At 49.0% G+C, this 20456-nt stretch overlaps 1 long non-coding RNA gene across 1 annotated transcript; it reads right to left on the reverse strand.

The window, feature by feature from the left end:
* Positions 1–907: 907 nt before the first annotated feature.
* Positions 908–19920, reverse strand: LOC116960983. Its single transcript, XR_004406702.2, has 7 exons — positions 19777–19920; positions 18802–18966; positions 11036–11519; positions 10298–10501; positions 5999–6197; positions 4642–4859; positions 908–2246 (listed from the first exon to the last, which is right to left on the reverse strand). It is a non-coding gene; the product is annotated as an uncharacterized LOC116960983 (long non-coding RNA).
* Positions 19921–20456: the final 536 nt, after the last annotated feature.

A 20456-nucleotide genomic window follows, 5' to 3' on the forward strand; every position in this document is an offset into this window, starting at 1 on the left:
ACATCTCAAGACCTTCAAGACAGCTGCAGTGCCAATGGGAGCTGGTGTTTCTTGGAATATCCATGGAAAGGGGGGAAAACTACTGAGTCAAACTTAATCCTCATCCTCTAATACAATCCAGTCTAGCCTAATCCCTTTCAAGACTATTTCTTCTCCAGGCTTTTGCCTTTATTTTAAGCACCTACAACCTCCTTTCACCCTAGAAAGTTCAAGCCCATCAGTAGGGTCTCTGGTGGGAAGCAATGCAGGCAGAGCTTGTGGCCAAGAGGAGACATCTTACAAGTGACAAGACACTCTTGTTTTAAGTGCCTCAGTCTAAGTGCCCATGACTTCACCTAATTTTTGGTGAGCTCTGCTTTTCAGATAAGACTGGCCACCAGGATTTCAGTGGTTGCTCACAAGCATTGAAATCTGGGTCGTAACTGGGTCAGGTCTCATGTCAGTGCATTCCCTTCTCTACCTGCAGCTGCAGATGCACAACCTCTGCTCCTGTGGCTCCCCAGGATGGCCATGCACTCATCCACTTTTCCCAGAAAATCCCTCAAGATATTCCAAATGCTTGGATATACTTTCTCTAGCATTCTGCTCCTGGCATGTAAAGATGTTTTCAGTGCTGCCATCCTTGTCCCATAGCCCTGCTTCAGGTTTTGCCCTCACCAAGTCTCCCTTCACCGGCAGGGAGTTTTGGAGCACCCAGACTCCTCCACCAAGCCCCTTCCCAGGGAGTCAGGTGTCTTGTTTGCTGTCTCTCTTTCCAAAGACAGAGATGTCACTTATCTTCCCTCCCTGGGTTCTGCTGCATCTCAATGCCATGCAAAAGTCAGGCCACTGCCACATGCCACGTGACAGCATCCCCCCATCCACCCCCACCGCTGTTCAGATTGAGCTCCCACCACCACCACCGCGTCTTCAGCAGCACCGTGGCCCTTTGTGCTCGGCACGGGGTGGTGATTCAGCCCTGACTCAATGGGAAGGTGGCCACGGACTGAAACCCCAACCCTGCTCCCTGCACGGTCTGTGGTTAACATGATCCTGCTGGAAATTACAGAGCTCCAGCAAAGGCAGGCGGGGGAGGCTCCCCTTGGTGAGGAGGAGCCCACAAGAGGCTCCCACTGACATTCCTGCCTTCTCCCTCGCTCTGTATCCGTGGGGCTGAGCGAACACAAACGGCACATCAACTTCATGTTTGACCCAGAGCAGTGCTTGGCTGCTGGTGCCATACCACAGGCTCCGTCTGGAAAGCAAAGAGTAGTTCAGTAGATTTTTCTTTTATTTCTTTTTGTTTTGTTTTGTTGTCCCTACAGCAAATAGGGAGAAAGGATGAACGAGCTTATTTTACAGCCTTGGAGGAATACCCAGCCATTGTTAGCTTGACACATGCTGCAGAAAGTGATAGCTCAGAAAATGAAAGCTTATTCTTTCCTGAATGGGTTGACTGAAAAAAAAAAAAAAAAAATCCTAAAAACCCTTCCACAGGCCAGCAGCAGCATTTCCATCAGCTATGTGGCTGATCCACGACTCGGTGACTTCCAGAGCAGGACCTGACCTGCTGCATGCAACAAAAGGAAAGTGAAGATCTGGGTTTACATATTTTTTTTTAAGGAGTTTGAAGAACATTGTGCACCCAGCCCGCCCTCCCCTTGCAGGTGCCGCCCAGCCCCACGTCCCCATCCTGGGCTCTCAGCAGGTGGAAGGGAGGCAACACCATCCCTCTGCAAACACTAACACAGAAACTCTCCAGAATATCTCCTTCTCTCAAGTCTCTGCATCTAGAAAATATTGTCCCAAGGTCTAAAAGTCCTCAGTCCTAGGTGAGGCTCAGGCACCTGCAATGAGTATCTCAGAGCTGATAGGACACCGAGAGTTACAACCTCTGCTTCGGAGAACCAGCATTGGCAATAAATGGGTTCAACAGCACTTTCTCCCCTTGGAGAGGAGGACTAAGAGCCAGGGCACACAGAGGAAACAGCCATGCCACAGCTGGTCAGTTAATTAACTTAATTTTAACCAGGTCCTCTTGGGTTATTTCACTGCAGCTGTGTCTGCTGGGAGTGCCGGGTGCTGTTCCCTGCTGCAGCCTTGTCTCAAGCAGTAACCTGGCTCTGGAGCTGTATTTCTCCATACTCATCATATAACTTGCTTCTGCCACCAATCCACATAATTTTCCCTATTATTGAAGTAGTAAAATCAACCTCAGGAGCTCAGAGTCTGCAAATGAGGATTGAGAGTTCAGAGTCTGCGATTGTCTTGTGCAGTTCAGTGACACATGAAAGGAAAGAAAAAAATAAAGTCCCATTAATAGAATAAGTCCTCAATAATGCCACCCAAACAAACTTCCCACCCAAACCAGTGCTTTTTAAAAGATCGATTAAAAAAAAAAAAAAAAACCAAACAAAAAAAAAGGCAGGAAATGCTAGCAAATCTACTCCTTCCCGGTTGCAGCTGCAATTCTACTTTCAAACACGACTCTCTGGCTTAGGAGACCGGCATGGATTTATATGACTGCATGCTACTTTTCCTGCTTTATTCAGTGTTCAAAATGGCTGCAAAAAGGAGCTAAACCAGAAGCCCAGTGATGCAGTCCTGGCCGTGGAGCCATTGCTTCCCTCTGTCCTCCTGCCCTGCGTACACGGGGGGGGGCTGGGAGCAGCGATGGACAGGATAGAGGTGACTGAGACCACTTCCTTTCTATAGCTAATGTGTGCATCAATGGGTGCGTTAATTTAAGGAATAAACAGTGACCTTTTTTTTAAGTCTATAAAATCAGGAGACTAGCTCCCTTACTAATACCAGCAGAGAGCAAATTGGGGCCCGGGCAATTTTATCAGCTGTGGCTCCAACCCATGGTCTGTCAGAGAAGCGATGCACCGCGGAGAGGATGAGATCTCATCTTTTATTAAAGGCAGCTGCATACTCACTCACAGCTGCATAGTGCCCTTAATAGCAAAAACACCAACTAACATCTTTAAGGGGACAATGTCCGAACAAGTTCCCATGAGGAACAAAAAAGGGATTTTGCTTTAACTTGGAAATATTTACTTTTTAAATTTTTTTTTTTTTTTTTTTTTTTTGTCCTAGTAAATGGCCAAAGCTTTTAAGCTATGCTCCACAGTCCCGCAAGAGCCTCCTCCCTGCGCCGGTGCAGTTGCTGGCCATGCTCCACCATCTGGCTGCTTGGGGAGGGGGCGAGAGGAGGGGAGGGCGGGTGCAGGGGGGATGTATCCCCACCCGGTATTTCATGGATTCCCCTGCACCGAGTGGGGAGCAGCGGGCTGCCACGGGAGCCTCATTATGGAGAGGCACAGGCAGGGGACTGGCTTGGTGACAGCAAGTCTGCTCAGTCGCGGATCAAATGGCTTAATAGAAACTGGATCCAACTGGTCCAGCCTTGTGGGTTTTGATTTAAACTGCAGTTATAAGGTGTGATTAGAGGCGGGGGATGCTGTGCCAACAGCTCAGATGTGAAGCAAAAAACATATATTAAAAAAAAATCCTTCCCCCCCTAAACCTATAGATATTTTTCCATTGTTAACTCTTTGCCTGCCACTGCCAGATACCTGAGGAAATCCTGGGCCATCCGAGGACACCTCCGGTGCTGCTGCTTAAATCTGGGGGCTGTAAGAGGTCTGTCAGCACCGCAGAGGAAATTGGCCACTGAAGTACTAGCATTTATGGGCTTGGTATTAATAATAACCAGAGCAGAGCTTTGTAGGGACCAACCGAGTCTTTCCTGCCCCTGTGCCTGAGAGCAGAGGAAGCAGATGTCCTCCCCGAAGCCCTTGCACTGGCCAGCGATGGCTGGAGCAGGGGCTGTGTTTTGGCTGCCTTCTTTTTGGGTTACTCCTCCACAGTGGAGAAGGAGGCAGTGCTTTTCTGGAAACGGTTAAACAAAGTCTCTTTTTCCTGTCTCTAAGTAGTTGCCCAAAACTCAACAGTTAATTTGGCAAATGGAGACCTCTGGAGATGTTAACACAGTTCAAACCTTCAGCCCATATGGATAAAATCGCAATTCACTAAAATTGCTGGTTCTTTATCTTCATGCGGCATCATCACGCAGTTAATTTCAAGCTTTCCAGTAAGCTGTAATATATCTTTTAACCTAAGAGCTCTTTTGCATGACACTGAAATAGGTCCCAGTCTATATACATCTGCTGCCAATACAAATGTATGGTTCAGCAGCAGTAGAGGATATAAAAGACTCCCACATTACAAATGTAGGAGGCAGAGGATATTTTAGCATGGCAGTGGTTACACTTTTGGCAGCTTTGCTATAATAAACTTTGTTTTCAGAGCCTTAAAATATTCCCTGTGCAGTGAAGACTGACATATTTGCTTTCAGTGGAGCTGTCTCAGGGGCTGGGGCTGGTGAACGGAGCTCAGGAACGTGGGGGAACACAACGAAGATGGAGTTAATATCACCCTATGTTTAAACAGGGTATTTCCTCACAAAATGCAAATATTTACAAATGCTACCAGGTCCTGGCAGGACTATTTCTATGAATGCAGATGGGCACTCAGGAGGTATCTGCACTTAGCGTGCTGAATCCCAGAGCTGCTTCAGGAGCTGGGACCAAGGGAAAGAAGCTAAGTGGGCATGCCAAGGGCCAAAATTATGAGGGAAAAGGGGTGTAAGACACCAACCTTGTGTAGGGAAAGTCTCTGGACACCTTCACTATCTTGCTGTTTGATGGAGATCTCAAGTCACCTGCCAGGATGCCACTGCTGGGTGCCTGTCTGGACCTGAGACGTTACTGCCTCGAAGCGGATGGACCCCGTCTCCAGCTGGCAGGGGGACGTTGGCTCCCATGTGTCACCCACATCATCCTGGACTCTAACGATCCATTCAGGCACCAATTTACCTACAGAGAAACTTCACATGGGTAACTCATACCTTAGTGCGCTCTGGAACTGTAAAAGAAGCTGTGAAACATTGATCCAGGCACTTTTTTTGAGCAGAAAAGGAGAGCTTGTCTCATGCAGCTGACAGGTAAAGGAAGCAGCAGGGACAGCATCACAACTCTAGAGTTGTTGCGTGGTCCTGCCTGATGTCTGCCCCCCCCGAGGCAAGACAGGGTTGTTCTCCAGGTCCTTGGATGCCATCACCGTGATGCTGAGGGCAACGTGCTCTGCAAACAACCACCATCTCCCTTTGTTCTGGGAACTCAGCCCAACGAAGGAAGACGCAAGGAAGATTGCTTTGAAACTTGAGGATGGATTTCCAGACCCTTAGAGCCTTGGCTGAACCAGAGGCAGAGCAGTGAGGAGCAGGAGAGAGGTGATTTCCTACTATCTCTTGGCCCCTACATGCCCAAATTACATTTCCCAGCCTCCAACCTGCAGTAGGAAAGGGGTGAAGTCTTTGTATCCATTCAGATCAGTTCGAACCATCGATTTCTTACAGAAGGTGTATCTGAGAGTTCAGACGGGCCAGGTTTGAATAGCAAAACAAGCATGAAGCCATGCTCTGCAGAAGAAAATACTGGGAAATGGGCAAATGTTGACCTAGCCCAGGATATGGGCTTAGTATCAAACCCAAGAGGAGCTCCAGTAAGTGGGTCCATCAGGCCAGACACCTAGAGATTTCTGTGGGTATGAATGGCCAAGCTTAATAACGGGATAAATAACTGAGCAATGCTGTTTTGTGATGTTTTATGTATCCATATGGGCCCAGAAATTCAACCCTGCTAGTTACAGTTCCAGCAAGGAAAAAACACTTCTTACCATCAAGCCTCCTTAGAAAAGCTCATTGCTACTTGTGCTGAACTTGGATGGGGTGTTGGTATGGAGGATTTTGAGAGCATGTGACGGAATTACAGTTTCATGCTAATCTGTCCTTATTGTGTGCTATTAAAAATAAATAAAAATTGTGGCTTCCTAATACACAAGTTACTAACTGTTGGAAAAATGTGTTTGTCACGGCCTTAGCAAGTGCTTAAAAGTGTCACACTTTTGTATTTATTTATTAGCAAGTGAATGTATTAAACTCATTGTTACTAACCTGACTAGATTGCAAAACCCATGCAGCTCCTCTTGCAGGACAAAACTATCACATCTTCAGAAGAAACCCTGCACCAAGCAAGGCTGCAGTTGCAGGGCTGTGCAAAGGATGACCTGACTCCTTTTTCGCATGGACAACAGAGGGGGGTGTTTGTCAGTGCCTCAAATGTTATTGCCTGAGGCAGGTTTGTTTGGGATTCCTAGGAAGTAAAAGAGAAAATAAGTTGTTTTAATAGCAGATCAAGTATCAAAGGAATAAAAATAACCAGGTACTTTTGCAACCTGCAGGCTGAGCCCTCTACCATGAAGCCAGGTGTATATTCCTGCCTGGGGTGAAACTCCCCCCAGTTCAAAGAGGCAGCACGACGGCACTGGGGCTCTGATCTCCACAGATGCGTGAGGCCCGGGAGAAGGTCTTGATTTCAAACTTCAGAGAAGCATTTCTGTCTTATTCCCCTCTCCTACCAGCAAGGTGAGGCAGTTCCTAAGGGGAAATCCTGCGTGGACCAAGAAATGCTTTCCTCCTCTCATCTTTGCAGCACAAGACAAGGAACCAAATGATGTCCTAGATGTGAGCAATGAACAAGACTGAGCATCTTCCACCAGGACTGCAAGTCCTCCTGCAGGGACACTGCTGTCCTCTGCACACACACACAACAACGGGGTCCTGTGCCCTCAGAGGAAGGACACATTTGCCAACATTTTGTCAACTGGTGAAAAAAGATGACCTAATCCTAGAAATAAACATAACCCCAGTCCCTGATTCACTGAACAAACCTTCCTTTGAATACCTCTCACACCAAGAAGATGCTTAGGTTCAGCCTCTGCTGATTCTTCTGTCCCAGCATACGGTGGGGCACCAGCTACCCACTCCTGATTGGCTTGAAGGGTAACTCAGCAGCACAAATCACCTCAAGTTACCTTGGCCACGGAGCACAATGGATCCTTCCACAATGAAACAGCATGGCAGGAATTATCCCAATCCATAATTGCTCTGAGCAGACAATAAACCAGCTCATGCTGGTGGAAGTAGCCACTTGGAGGTAATAACCCAGTGAGTAACAATAATGGCAGCAGATACTTGATAAAAAGCAGGGAACAAAAGAGAAAGCTTTCTCCATTATAGAAAGAACGGATGTTTTCTGTTTGCTTCCTTCGATTCAGAAATGCATTTAGCTATTTGGAGAGCGATGGAGTACAGCTCACCCGCACGCACAGCAAAAGTGGGTTTTGGGCTGGGGGAGGAAAGGATCGTTTTCCACTAGTGAGATCATGAGCAGCAAAATTAGTTTTCTCCTTTTAATCTTTCTCGGATTTCTGCCCAGCCACTATCCAGGCATTTTATTTTCTTCAAGAGAAATGTCTGCATATTGGTGGGGAAAAAAAAACAGACCTGCTCTGGGGTGCTTAAAATTGGGTATTGAAATACAGATGTGCTTGCTCCCCCCACCTATACTCTGCAAGTGCCCAAAATGGGGCGATGATAGGAATGAGCCATGCTCATCTGAGGAAAATCCCCAAAACCTGGGGCTTGCATGTGCCTCTTGCTCCTGCACGTGGCTTTTGAGCCCTCGCCGCTCACACCAGGAGCCTGGCCCCTTGCCGTGTAGCCGCTGGCCTGCGGCTCGCTCCCCTGGCCCAAGCCTGGAGCTTACATGGGGCTCTCGCCCGCCAGCCCTTGCTGAGTTGGTCTCTGAGAGCAGGATACCAGGCAGGGAAAAACAGAAATCACCCCACACTCCTCAAGTGCCACAGAGGGTGCTGGCGTGGTGAGGGCAGGCGGACGGTGACACAGCCCCGAGGACATTTATTCTTGTGGCTCCGGCTCAGCAGCAAGTGCCTGGTGCCAGCGCTCCAGTGATGCCCATTTCGTGCTTGGGTCCTTCCTGGTTCCCCAGTGATGCCACCCGCTACCTCCTGCCAAGCTATCCCCTCTGCCCTGGGAGGGCTCCTGCGGGCAGGGGCATCGGTGCCCCGAGAGGCGCCCATGAAGAGGGCAGGAGCTGGATGAGATGGACATCGCAACAAAGAGAAATCATCAAGATGCGAAAGATGGAATAGCAAAACCCAGGGGGATCTGAGTGGGGTTTAAAGGTCCAAGTGCCAGCTGGGCACAACACAACCCTGCTCCAGCCATGCCGAGCTTTGCCCTGCAAAATAAATAAGCCTAAAGACAGCCATCTGCAGCGAAGAGTGTACCAGGGGAAGGCTCTGCAGGACTGCAGAGGCTAAGCACGGCTCATTAAAGTGCCGGCGAAATGTGAATGAAGCAGATGAATGGATGAAGAAATGAATGAAGGAGGGAAGAGGAAGTGAATGAATATTGCATTGACTTGGTGCCTTTCATCCTGGGATGACAGAGCTGTGCAGCACAGCTGATGGGCAGGAACCGCGTCGGTACTCCCCGGAGAAACCCCCGGTCAAAACAAATCAGATTATTTCCTGTTGACAGAGCCCTTCAGGGGGAGGTGAAGAGGGAGATACAGCATATGGATTCATATTACTTGAAGCACGAGGCTCTCCCCAAACAAAATCCCTCTGACTCCCCCTTAATCAATGTGACAGATCATTAATTTTTGAGTTACTCTTGTTCTTTCTATTCCAGACACTGTGTGATTTCCATGACAACAACATCCCAGGCCTCTTCCTAACCTCTGTCATCTGCTGTCGAGTCACACCTGTGCCTAACCGGGAGAGACGAGCAGCAGGGCCACGAAGGTGCTTTTTGGCACTGGAGGGGTTAAAGACCACCCTCGCCCCCACTACACAGCCCAACCCTGTGAGCCCCTGGGAACCTCTCGCAGCCAAATGTGGCACAGGGCTTGCAGGAAGCTGTGGGGGAGCATGTGGAAATGAAAAATAATTTTCTGGAGGTTTTATTATACTGTTCTGAAGGGCAATCAGCTGAACACACTGGCCAGCCTGACTGTGACTGGGATGCAGGTGGTTTAAATGGGGGTAATGGGAGGGAGCAGCAAGATGCTGCTGCTCCTGTGGTAATGTAAAGTGGGGTTGGGACTGAACCTGGATGCTTCGGGGAGGAAAGGGAATCCAGCTTCACTTCTGGTTTGGAGGAGAAAGCATGCTCTGTTCTTTTCCACCTTCTGAAGGAAAAACTAGCCTTGGATGTGATCATGATCCTCGAGCACTGCAGGTCTGCAGGCAACTTGGTGTGACTGCCATGAGCAGCACACACAGACTCAGAGGAGCATCCAGCCCTGCTCGAACATGGTACCACTCATCACCTCTCAATACCAGTTTGATCCTGCTTGGCCATATGGACTTGGGGTGTCATCATCCCTGCAGCATTGTTTAGCTGCTCCTCTAGCAGCTGGCTGCCCGCAGCTGCAACAGTGCTGAGCATGACCATAGGAGACATTTTGCAAGAGTTTAGTAGGATATTTAAGGCTGGATGCAAAGCTCAGGAACCATCTGCAGGCTTTGAGTAAGTTTTTGAGCTGACCTCAAGAGCCCAAAGCCTACCACACACCAGGGTCTGGGTACACAGACTTTACCATGCTGAATGAACTGGTGCTGCAAACCTTACTCACATAGTAACTGTCTCTGCTGCTGGCAGGAGCTGGAAGCAAATTGTTTTTCCCTCTTTCATTTATCCTGCTCCTTCCAGCAAGCAGCTTCCCCTCTGAAAGGCCAGGGAGTATTTAGGGTGGCTGAGTGCCACTGCAGGACCCAGAGCCCAGCCAGGCAGAGCATCTCCCACCCTGCCATCGGGAAGGGGCTGTGGCACTGCACACAGGGATGGCCAGGCATCATGCCTCGTCTGAGCTGTCAGGTAAAGCACCTTTGTCTGTCCCTTCTCCAATCATATCACCCTTTTGATTCAAACACAGTTTTCATCCCGATGCAACATGTTTTTTTTCCTGCCAGAGTTTTGCAGCCCTGCCTCCATAACAGCCTGCATTTTTCATAAGCCGCGTCGAATTTCATGGTAACCCTGCAGAGTTATTGCCCTATAACAAACACAATTGCTGCACTAGATTAAGCACACTGCATATCGTATCCAAATATTAATGAGCACCAAATGTAGGGCACCGAGCCTGCTTCCCTGTCTGCCCACAGGGAGTTTGGCCACTGGGTTCGGCGGCCGCAGGACTGGACCCAGACAAGGGGATCCATTTGCAGACTGGGCCAGCAGCTTCCTTGTGTGAGGCTGGCTGCTCAAAAACTCTGTGCTGGAGTTCTTACAGTTGCTTTAATAAAGACCATTTATTTAGCTTCCCTTTACACCAGGACAGAAGAGATGCTCTATCCTGCCATAACTCAAGCTGAATTACTTTACCTGACTGTTAATGCTCCGGACTTGGGGGCCGGAGGCTCTCAGTTGAATTTTGGACCAGTTCCTTGGCCCGGCACTGTGAAACAGCTGGCTGGGTTTGGAGGTAGCATCTGTGCTCACGTTGCGGTGACTTCCCCGAGTACTTCAAGGCAAACTGCTCCATGAGGGACCTCAGCCAGAGCTGGGACATCTTTGGTGCTCACAGGTCTGAGACAGGACAAATCTTTGCCAGTAGGAACCGCTCATGTTGATACAGGGCTTAGCACTGAACTCATATATTCAGACAACTTAATCAAAACCAGAGGTTTAAAATAAGTAATGTGGTAAAACCTGGATTAAACAAGCTATCAATGTCCCCTTTATAACTTAAATAGGGAAAAGAACTCTAACCCCTGGGGTTTACTGGGGACATAGGAGTATAGCCTCTATAGGGAGCTAAGGATATGGCCCAGGTCGGGGGTTAACCCCTTTGCCAGCTCTGCAAAGGGATGGGTGACCCTCGTGCCATCCAGCCTGGAGAGCTTTCTGGAGGAGGGCCAGCTGCACGAAGCACTGGGCGATGTGCTGGGGCGGGCAGGACCAGAGCAGAGCTGCTCCTTCTCAGCTTAGCACCCCCTGAGTGGCTCAGGCAGAGCCAGCCCAGGCTGTGTGGAGCTGGAGCGTGGCTCCCTCCACCCACGCGGACACCGTTTGGGAGAGAGGAAGAGGGAAAAAAAAATGAGAAGACAAATTGAGACTTACCTCTGTGTTTTTGCCTGCCACCCCCATCACTCCCCTTCAGCCTAATCATTCTCTTCCTCTTCAATCAAGGCCAATTTGCAAGAGGAGCAGCTCCTAGCGCGTGAGTGCAAAGCCTTTAATTACTGTCATCTGGGAGGCTGTACCAGGCTCCCCTCTGGTGCCTTTTCATACTTTTCGGAAGACAGTGCTCCAGGACTTGACGCCCCCAAGATGCCATTTGTCAGGCTTTGTTTTAAACAAGCACTCGCTGCCTATTAGGACGCTGGGGAGAAAGTTCCTGGCGGTCCATCTGTGCTGCTGCTGCATCGACATGGTGATTGCATCCAGGCAGTGAGCTGATTTCGGCTGCCTCGACCGGGTACCAGCCTGGCAACCGTCTCCTGCGCGCAGCAGCTTGCTATGCACAAACCCCGAGAACTGCGTTGCTCTGTCTCTTCGCTGTCTCTCCTCCCATTTCTCAACTGGGCTTACATCGGGCATTAAACTGGGGATGGAGGTGAGAGTATAAGTGAGGTCAGAAAGGGACAAGGCAAATCTGGAGAGACCAGGCTGACATAAATGAAGTGGATCCAAAGCATCCTCTCCCACACAAGTCCCCAGGCCTGCATCCCCAGGAGCACACTCCCAGTTGGAATGCATGCTCTTTATGTACAGCAGGGGTTTTGCTATCAGCCAGGGGTTTGTATTTTACCCTGCACGGGAAAACTTGAAGGCAGAACTGACAGAAACCAATTTGGCACACCCAGCAAGCAGCGATGGGAAACCCCCTTGCTGCTGCTGCTGCCTGCCTTGCCATGCTGCAGGCAGGACATGGGGCTGGATGGCCTGTTGGGGTGAGCCAGCATGAGTTGCCTTAAACCCCACCTGAGCTGACGCCTGGGACTCTGCCAACCCACCGGCCTTGCAGCTTGGGCTCAGCATATACTGAGATACAGTGGAAAGGATGCCAGAAGGTTTCCAGGTATCCTGAACCAGCACCTGTGGGATGTGCGCTCTGAATTACATCCAGCAGAGCCATCCTTCTAATATTTCGTCTTTGGAGCATCACCTGTGGCAGAGAAAAGCTGCAGAAGAGGATTTCTGGGGAGCCTCTGCCAGTGGGTGGCACTGCAAAACCAGCAGTATGGAAGAAGCAGCAGAGCAAGGACCTCCGGGTGGAAGAGCAGCACAGCCAAGGAGCATCCCTGGCTCGCCAGCCCCCGGGATCGGGTACGAGCGTTGTGGGGGTGCCGCAGCCTGGCTGGTGGGAGGAGGAAAGCTGCTGGGGATGGGCACAGCGGTAGGTGAGGAGGCGTCAGCAAGGGGGTCGAGGTACTGCGGTGGTGTCGGCCAGCCACAGCAGCCTTCTATGAGCACTGTGGGGTCAGCCCAGCAAGCGGGAGTGCGAATCAATCCACATCCACACGAGACAGAGCCAATTCATGTACACATGGTAACCTTCTCAAAGGTAGGAGTAGTTCATTGGCTTCCCCTTCTATCCTCTCCACAGCTAAAAATCACATAGTATGTCACACCAAAATATAAGGTCTCAACTCTGGGAACTAGATAGGCTCCTGCCCCCTACCCTGTAACCCCAGTGAAGAACATGGGTGTAGTGGGTGTAAGAGCTTTTTGGCCATCTTGCCTGTAGGCACAAGACCCCTGGAAGCACCACAGCCACCAAAGATGTGCACCAGCCAACCATGACCTAGGGGACTGGGAGCCTGGAGGGAAAGTGTGCTGCACTGCACTCATGTCACCTCCTAGCCAAGTGGGAATTAAGGATCCTGGGGCAACAGGGTAAACCTGGTGAGTAGCAAAGCAGGCTCTAATCTGGAGGCTGGCCTGACCTGACGGTCCATGTCCAGGTGTAAAGTTCTGCTCCAGTTCTAAAGTGGCTGTGCTCCCGCGCCACACATCCCTCCTGTCACAGATTTCACCTCCCTTTGCACTGCATCTACATCTGATGTCCCATCTCTAGCATTCCAGTGTTGCCTTGACCAGTTAATTCTCAGAAGGTCTTCAGTCAGATTTCATATCCCCATCCAGCTAAAAATGCTCTGACCTGTCCAAAGCAGTAAATGCTCAGTTTTTCTGCCTGTCACTAGCAGGCAATGAACAAAGGAGCATTTTCTTACTCTCCCCCCATAGTGTCCCAATGGCAGCTGGGAACCACAAAGCATTAGAGCAGTGGGCTTATGTATCCCCATCACTACATATGTGACTCAAGGACCACGAGGCTTTGTGCTCAGGTGGAACACCTTTGAAGAGAAACACAGAGGGACAGGGAGAGGTAGCCATGAAAGAAAAACCACCTCTCTTTGGCCATGCAAAGGGAATTTGGCTCTGAAGGGCTGTAATATCTGCCTGGCGGGTGGCAGCACCATCTGACAGCCTCTGCCTCCACAGGAAGAGCCACCATTTCCCTATGCAGCATCTGCACAGCATCTCTGCTAACGGGTATTTTCTCTGGCAGGAGCAAAGGCTTCATCCAGTGGGTTGTGGACTAGCAGGAGATATGGGAATGCAACCTCAAAAGGAATTTTTCCCATATCAGAGGGTTTAAAGATATGGCACCAGGGTTTCCTCCAGCATCTTCCTTCTGCAGGGAACATGCTGACTGGCATGGCGGGGGTGGCTGCAAAATCCCATCTCCTGCCTGCCCACCTTCACGCTTACAGAAATGCCTTGGTACAACCCACTCCAGACTGGGGAAGAGCTTCGATCTGGCCCTTCTGCTGCAAACAGATCTGATTTGCTCCTAGCGCTGAGCGCTCTGTAATTACAGTACATCCCACTTAATCGGGATGTGCTTAATTGGGAAATCCACTTACCAGGATGTCACCTAGGGAACCGATTTAAGCTTGATAATACTTAAGAGCAATGCCTGCTGCTTTATAGAGAAGGTAAGTCTCTTACAGGGAGATGCCTTCAGGTGGCTGAATCATGCTCCTTTCACCAGCATTTAATGCTCCTGGCTGCTTGCTCCTGCAACAGATTTCAGCCTTCCCCTTAAGTAGGTTACAGTCAGGAAATGCACTAACTGCTACTGCCAGCTCACGGCTGTTCTCTGCACCAGCGGAACAGGCTGCCACTGCCACGTGGCTCATGGTTGCCCCCTTGGCTGGACCCACACACTCAGCACGTCCGACCCCCTTCCCTGTTTGAAAATGGCTTCCCTCCCATGGCTGGGACCTTTTTTGAAGAGGACAATATATTTAACCTTGGCCAAGCTGTTCTTTGCAGCTGAAGAGGGGCCAAGGTGACCCAGCCATCACATGAATCAGGGCAGAGCAAAAGCTTTGGAGACAACCAGCATATCTTACCATTAACCTCAACACTTGTCTTCCTCCCTCTCCCCTCCAACAGTCAAACACATCAAATGCTCAAGTGAAGGGAGGAAAGGGAACATGGGAACAGCTCTTAAAGACTGAACGTTGAGTCAAATACTTGGAGAGGCCGCATTTTAAGCCATGTTTTAACCTTTCTACAGGAAGAGGGTTTATGTGCCCACACTGAATATTTGTTCGTGACTTATAGATACTGCCGATACAGCTGAACCTCCTGATCAAACTAGGCAGAGAAGCAGCTTTTCCAATGGTAACAAATTCCCACACATTTTGTAGCAATAAGAGCCAGACAGAGGAGAGAAGCCCTATGAATATCCAAAATCTCATGAGCTGTCAGTGACTTGAGACAGCATTTTTGTAACCCCAAACCCCCATGAACCACACTTCCTTGTTAGAGGGATGCCAATTGCTGCAAGACCATTACTCCTCCAATCTTTTGGCTCTGCCTTGCTTATTTCTGTTCTCTTCAATCGGACTACTTTTTTTTTCCAACTCCATGAAAATACACTGCTCCTCTTCTAAAGGCAAGCCCTTGGCTGGAGGCTGCCTTTGCTACCGAAATATCTGTACTTTATGGCAACAGCACAACACAACTTTTCAAGATGCTGTGCTGGTGTTTTTATTCTCACCAACCACGAGGAGCTGGGGGAAGTCAAGCCGAACTCTTTGGATGCGTAATAGTGATTGCCTTTCAGACACTTGAAAATGCAATAGCTTGGCATCGAATGAGGGATTTTTATGGCTGCACATGTTTTGTACTTCTCTGAACAAGCCAACTTCCAGATTAGCTACATTGGCTTTTTAAAGTGCTATAAAATATGCAAAAGCACTTGTAATGTACAGTGATTTCTGTAAAAACAGGAGATAAGTGCTGAAATGTCTCCTGATTTATCCTTTTGCTTCTCCTAACCCATGCTGGGAGAAGGGGTAAATGCAATCCTTGACTCTCTTTTCGGCTTATCAATCTTCCAGCCCAGAGATAGACAGGAGACAAAATGCCAGGTACTACAGTCCTTGTGCCCTTCAACCACTCTGATAATCGCAGAAGAGAAAAAGCTCTCCAACTCTGAGTATCGCAACCAACACCAAACATAGCAAACACCTTTCCAAGGTGCAACACGACATGAGAGGCAAAGCTCGACCGTCACAGCAGCACGCGGCTGGGCAAGAGGAGCCGGGCAGCACTTCCCACAAAGGTGCTGGACCTAACTCTGGATGGAGTGTCCAAAAGAGCAGATCACCATGATGAACTGCATTAGAAGGGTCAGGCCTTTGCTCTCTTGACAGCAGGGTCACCTCCTCGTCCCCTTGTCTTGTTCCTGTCCCTCTTTTCCTTTATGCTGCTATAACATAATCAGAAACCCACAAGGCTGTGTCGTGGGATTGCTCCCCCCATCACCTGCTTGTGTTGGCTTAAATATGTGTGGCTCTACCATTACCAAGCATCAATTCCTCAACACAGATGTCTCAGGGGCTGGGCTTACTTTTTGCTAAAACTGAGCTGGGCAGAGGTTTGGCAAAGGAAAACATCCCAGCAACCGAGGCTCCTGTTTTGAGTCTGGGTGGGAGTATGGAGTATTAGTTCCAGCTCCACTTTAGCTTGAGGAGAACAGTATCATTTATCAGAGCCAAACAGGTTCTTCCCCTCCCCTGCCACAGAGCCAAGCTGTCCCCTCACCATCCCAGGGCCACTTTGCCGGTGCCAAGGCAATGATGCCACCGGCAAGGGCTCGGCCGCCGCTGCCGTGGCTGCTCCGTGCCGCCCCGCGCTTCTGGCAATCAACGTCACAGTCGTTACCGACTGACACAAAGGCGAGCGTCGTAGCCCTTATCTGGCACCCAGCTCACGGCAGTCAGGTTCAGGCAAGTGCCTCTGGAACAGAGAATGAGTATTTATGGGCTGGAAGTTTTTAAGTGCGTGCCTTAGTGCCATGCATGTTCAAACCCATCCATCCCCGCAGAGCAATTGCAGCTCTCAGTTACCAGTATGAACAGGTAAACCCAACTGGACTGCCTCTTAAATCCATTTTTACACGTATGAAAGGGTGATCAACAAGCTGGAGGGTCAGCAGACCTCAGATCTTTAAATTAACCAGGTATGTCTTTATATAAAAGCAACACATATTTAGCACAGTTGATGGGACATGGATTTTGTGTGCTTTGTTAGCGCGAATTAAACGTAATTGTTTAACAACTGCCAACCAGCAAAATGCATCCCTGCATCCTGAAATCTTGTGGTGTCATGCTCCCCCCACCACCCCCAGCCTGGCCTGTATTTCCCATAACTGGGCTCAAGTGATACCCAGCAGGAGCAGTTGTAATGGATGTGTCTGGTTGTGTGGATTCAGTGGAGACAGATAACTCCACAACAGCCAAGGGCTAATTTGAGCGATGCACCCACCTAACCACAGTTCTGGTTGATGCCTGACTCAAGCCAAATTTGGAAGAAACTAATGTCTGTAGTTGGTATGCAAATGTGACTATAAGTCAATTATATTACTCCATAGATAGTGGACAGCCCAGGGCCCATTGAGCTCTCCTGCACAGCAGCATGCTGCATGCCAGGCTCTCCCTTTGAGTAGGAATGCCGCTCAGGGTTACTCCTAGAAGTTCAGAGAGTCCTTATCAGATCAGATATTCAGTAAGGGAATTGGGAGTAAGTGCCCTGAGACTTTCAAATCTTAGCTAAGTGATACAGAGGACTGATTGTACACATATAATCCTTTAGACATAAATTGTTCATCAACTCTGGGACTAAGTCTGGATCCAACTGCATCTAAGCTCCTCCCTGAGAAGGAGTTTAGAATGCAGAGGGGTCCTTTCTGAACCTCATGACTTGACAGGAGAGTCTCCTGGGAAGTTTTGTCTGACCCTGTCCTCTATGCAGTAAATAATCAAGTGTACCTTGCCATCGAATCTTGTTAAACCACTGTTGAATTTACTATCAAACTTTGTTAAACTGATGTTTTATACCAATAAACATATTGCTACTTCTCTCTTACAAGTGAAGTACGTCACTCCATCCACGACAAAGCTGTTTGGCACGACCAAGGTTAAAACACAGAATGTTTTTAAGATTTTCAGTGCATTTTCTGTAAGATAAGAAGTGCTAAGTCTAGCACTGGTAAGTGTGACCTGGTTGGACTTTGAACCTTCTCATGCCACCATCAGAATTATGGAGGCTCATTTGAAAACACCTCAGTTACTTAGTTGTCATCATGTCAGTAAGAGGAATATGATGGGAGAGGAGGAGATGTGGAAATGGGAGAGCTTCCTCAAACATCACAAGCTGAATAGAGGTTCTCCATTTCCAAACAGATCTGCTTGAGCCATCTGGGATGAAAACATCTTGTCTCAAAGTCACAGCAAAACCAAACCAGCCTCAGCCCTGCCCGGCGCCCTCGAGCCTGCGCTGGCTTTGGGGCCCCCTCTGAGGACTGATCAACTCCGGCACCCCAGCTTGTGTGTCCCTGCCCCAGGTGTCCCTACCCGGGGGTGACAAATCAGACAGGCAAAATCACACCAGCCTCCCACCGAGCCAGCTCTATGTGCTGCAGACACACTGGTGAAAACAAGCACCACACATGGGCACACACAACCTGCAACTGATTTTACAAGACGTGGTATAAAAAATACATAGAAAAGGCAGGATCGAGCCTTATGTGTTAAGGGCTCCTTCATTTATACTAGCAGCTCCTGTGACATGGTCCCCACTCCATCTTCAGGGTGCCAGAAGCCTCTCCTTTTGTCATTTCTTTGTGGGGGTGACACTGAGCCAGTGCATAGCAGAGGAGAAGCTGTATGAGAAGCTCTGGCTCTCCTGCTGAAGTCCTGGGACCCAAGCATCCATTCTTTTCTTTTTGAAAAGACTGGGGATACAAATCTGTGCTTTCCAGATAATTGCAAAGAGCTGGAATGGCAAAACTTAGCAATATTTGCTAATTGCAAATATTTGGAGACGTGAGTCCAAACTGGATTGATGCACCGAGTGTAAACGTGGGCAGGGGCAGGGAGAGGGCTCTAGGCACTCCAGCATCTCACAGCTAATTAAATCTGGTAGGAATTTGTCTCAGCAAGTTGTGAGCCATTTACTTCTCTGGTGTGACTAAGTTACTGTGCGGTATCTAATTTACTAGGAGGGGTGATGTGCTGCCAGCTAACCATGTTCCTGTAGCTGAGGTGGGCTAATAGAATATAGTTTGATGCTTCAGGGCAATCCTACTTGCCAGCCTACCTGCGCCATCCCAATGACAGTTGGCCTTGCAAACAGAAAGACAACCCAGTGGGAATTTTAATTGCAAAGGAGTATTCAAAGAATCCTGAAAAAATCCAAGGGCCTGACCAGAACAACAGGTTCTTGTGGTTTTTTGTATGGCTGTTTTTCCAGCGATGCAAATTGGGTTCTTGCAAGCAAGCAATGCTGAAACATGCTCTTACCACCCGCAGGACCTCGAGGCTCCCAACCTCCTCCAAGTGCCGTCCTTAGTCATGGTAGGAAAACTGTGGCATTGCCTTGTCTTGTACTAGTGATGCAAATATCAAGATGAATTTCTCCATAAATAGCTCGTTACCAATGATTCTTTCCTTTGTCTCTGGCTCCAGCTGAAGAGAAGGAAATCATTTCATCAGGAGCTGCACATCTGACAGCAAAAAGGACATTTATCAGAGAGTACAATTGAGTTACAACAAATGTTGGATTTTGGGAACTGCCCTCTGCACACCATTGCTCTCCTAGGGGAAGGGTGGAGGAACTCAGAAGTCCCAGTTTCCATTTCATTTCCCCATTGTTTCTCTCAGCTGAAAATGCTTTTTTCCTTACTTTTCCAGCCCAACCCTATACACAAGCTCATCCCGGCTGTCGGCTGGCCCCATTTTGCAGCTATGCCAGTTTTGGCTCATTTGCTGAAGCATCAGCATGGCACAAGGGCCTCTGCCCTTGTCAAGAGTAAGAAACCAGCCGCATTTCAAGGTTTTCAGGGGCACCCCACACGCACACTGGCAGCCTCCAAAGGTCCCTTTCTTAGCACCTGGGAATCCCCATCTACCCCCCTTCTCCTGGGACAGCCTGCACAGGATTGGAGGTGACCTTGCTGGCTGGACCGATGCTGTCACCACTATATTTTGCATGGGTCTGGTGGCACCTGTCCGCAGGCAGCACTAAAGCCAGCCAGCCCATGTCTCTGCAGCAGAGAGGCTCCCAGGGGACAGGCTGAAACTGTTCATCTGGAGACAGAGATCATTTTTAGAGGGAAATCCTGTTCACTTCTCAAAATGAGGTAGGTTTTTACTGACACATGTCCTCAGCCAAATGCACTTGCGGTACCAAATGCATCACTAAAAGAAAAGGATTTGCTGTGTCAAAAGGGAGCTGTGGTTTTCAAAGCTAACAGGGAGAAAGTGCACTGTAAATACCTGGAGGAAGCGTAGGCATGGCTTATTAATAGACACTTGCTGTGAGACTTCAGGCTGTATGACAAGGCTTTCACTGTCCTCCTGATGTCCTCAGATACCCTGTTCCTGTACTGAGCACTGGTCTCTGTAACCATGCAGCACGCCCATCAGACCTGCCAACTTACAGATGGGGCACAGAAGATGGGTTAATGCAGCTTATACTAGTGCTTTAACCACCCGAGCATCCACCAGCCGTCCTCAGCTGGTGGGGAGAAGCTCCTGTCCCTGTCACTGGTTCATATAAAGGATCCAGCCAGGGATTTTAACAGGACAGAGTAGGGCCCAAGGAAGACAAGCAAGCATGCCAAGTAGGGTCATTGCCTAAAAACCTGAATTGCAGAGGCTTAACATTGAACAGCAAGTATGAGTTATTTTTATTATCTTTACACCATGGCTCAACCTCTCATTCCCCAAAAGGCTGCACAAAGTACTTGCTGTCTGGTTTTTCTCCTGTGCTGCTGCATAGAACTGCTGTCGAGACAGCTCCTGAGTTTTCCATCAGAAGCTGCTCCCTGATATTTAAGACTATTATGAACTGGACCGGATTTATGCATTCCTGCGTAGCAAAGCCTTGCCCAACATAGGGTGCCTATATCCTTTGACTTCTTTCCCCATGAAAGCCATAACAGAAAATTAACACC

This window comes from Tyto alba, unplaced genomic scaffold (genome assembly GCF_018691265.1).
Source record: "Tyto alba isolate M040663 unplaced genomic scaffold, T.alba_DEE_v4.0 Super-Scaffold_3, whole genome shotgun sequence".
NCBI classification, from domain to species: Eukaryota; Metazoa; Chordata; class Aves; order Strigiformes; family Tytonidae; genus Tyto; species Tyto alba.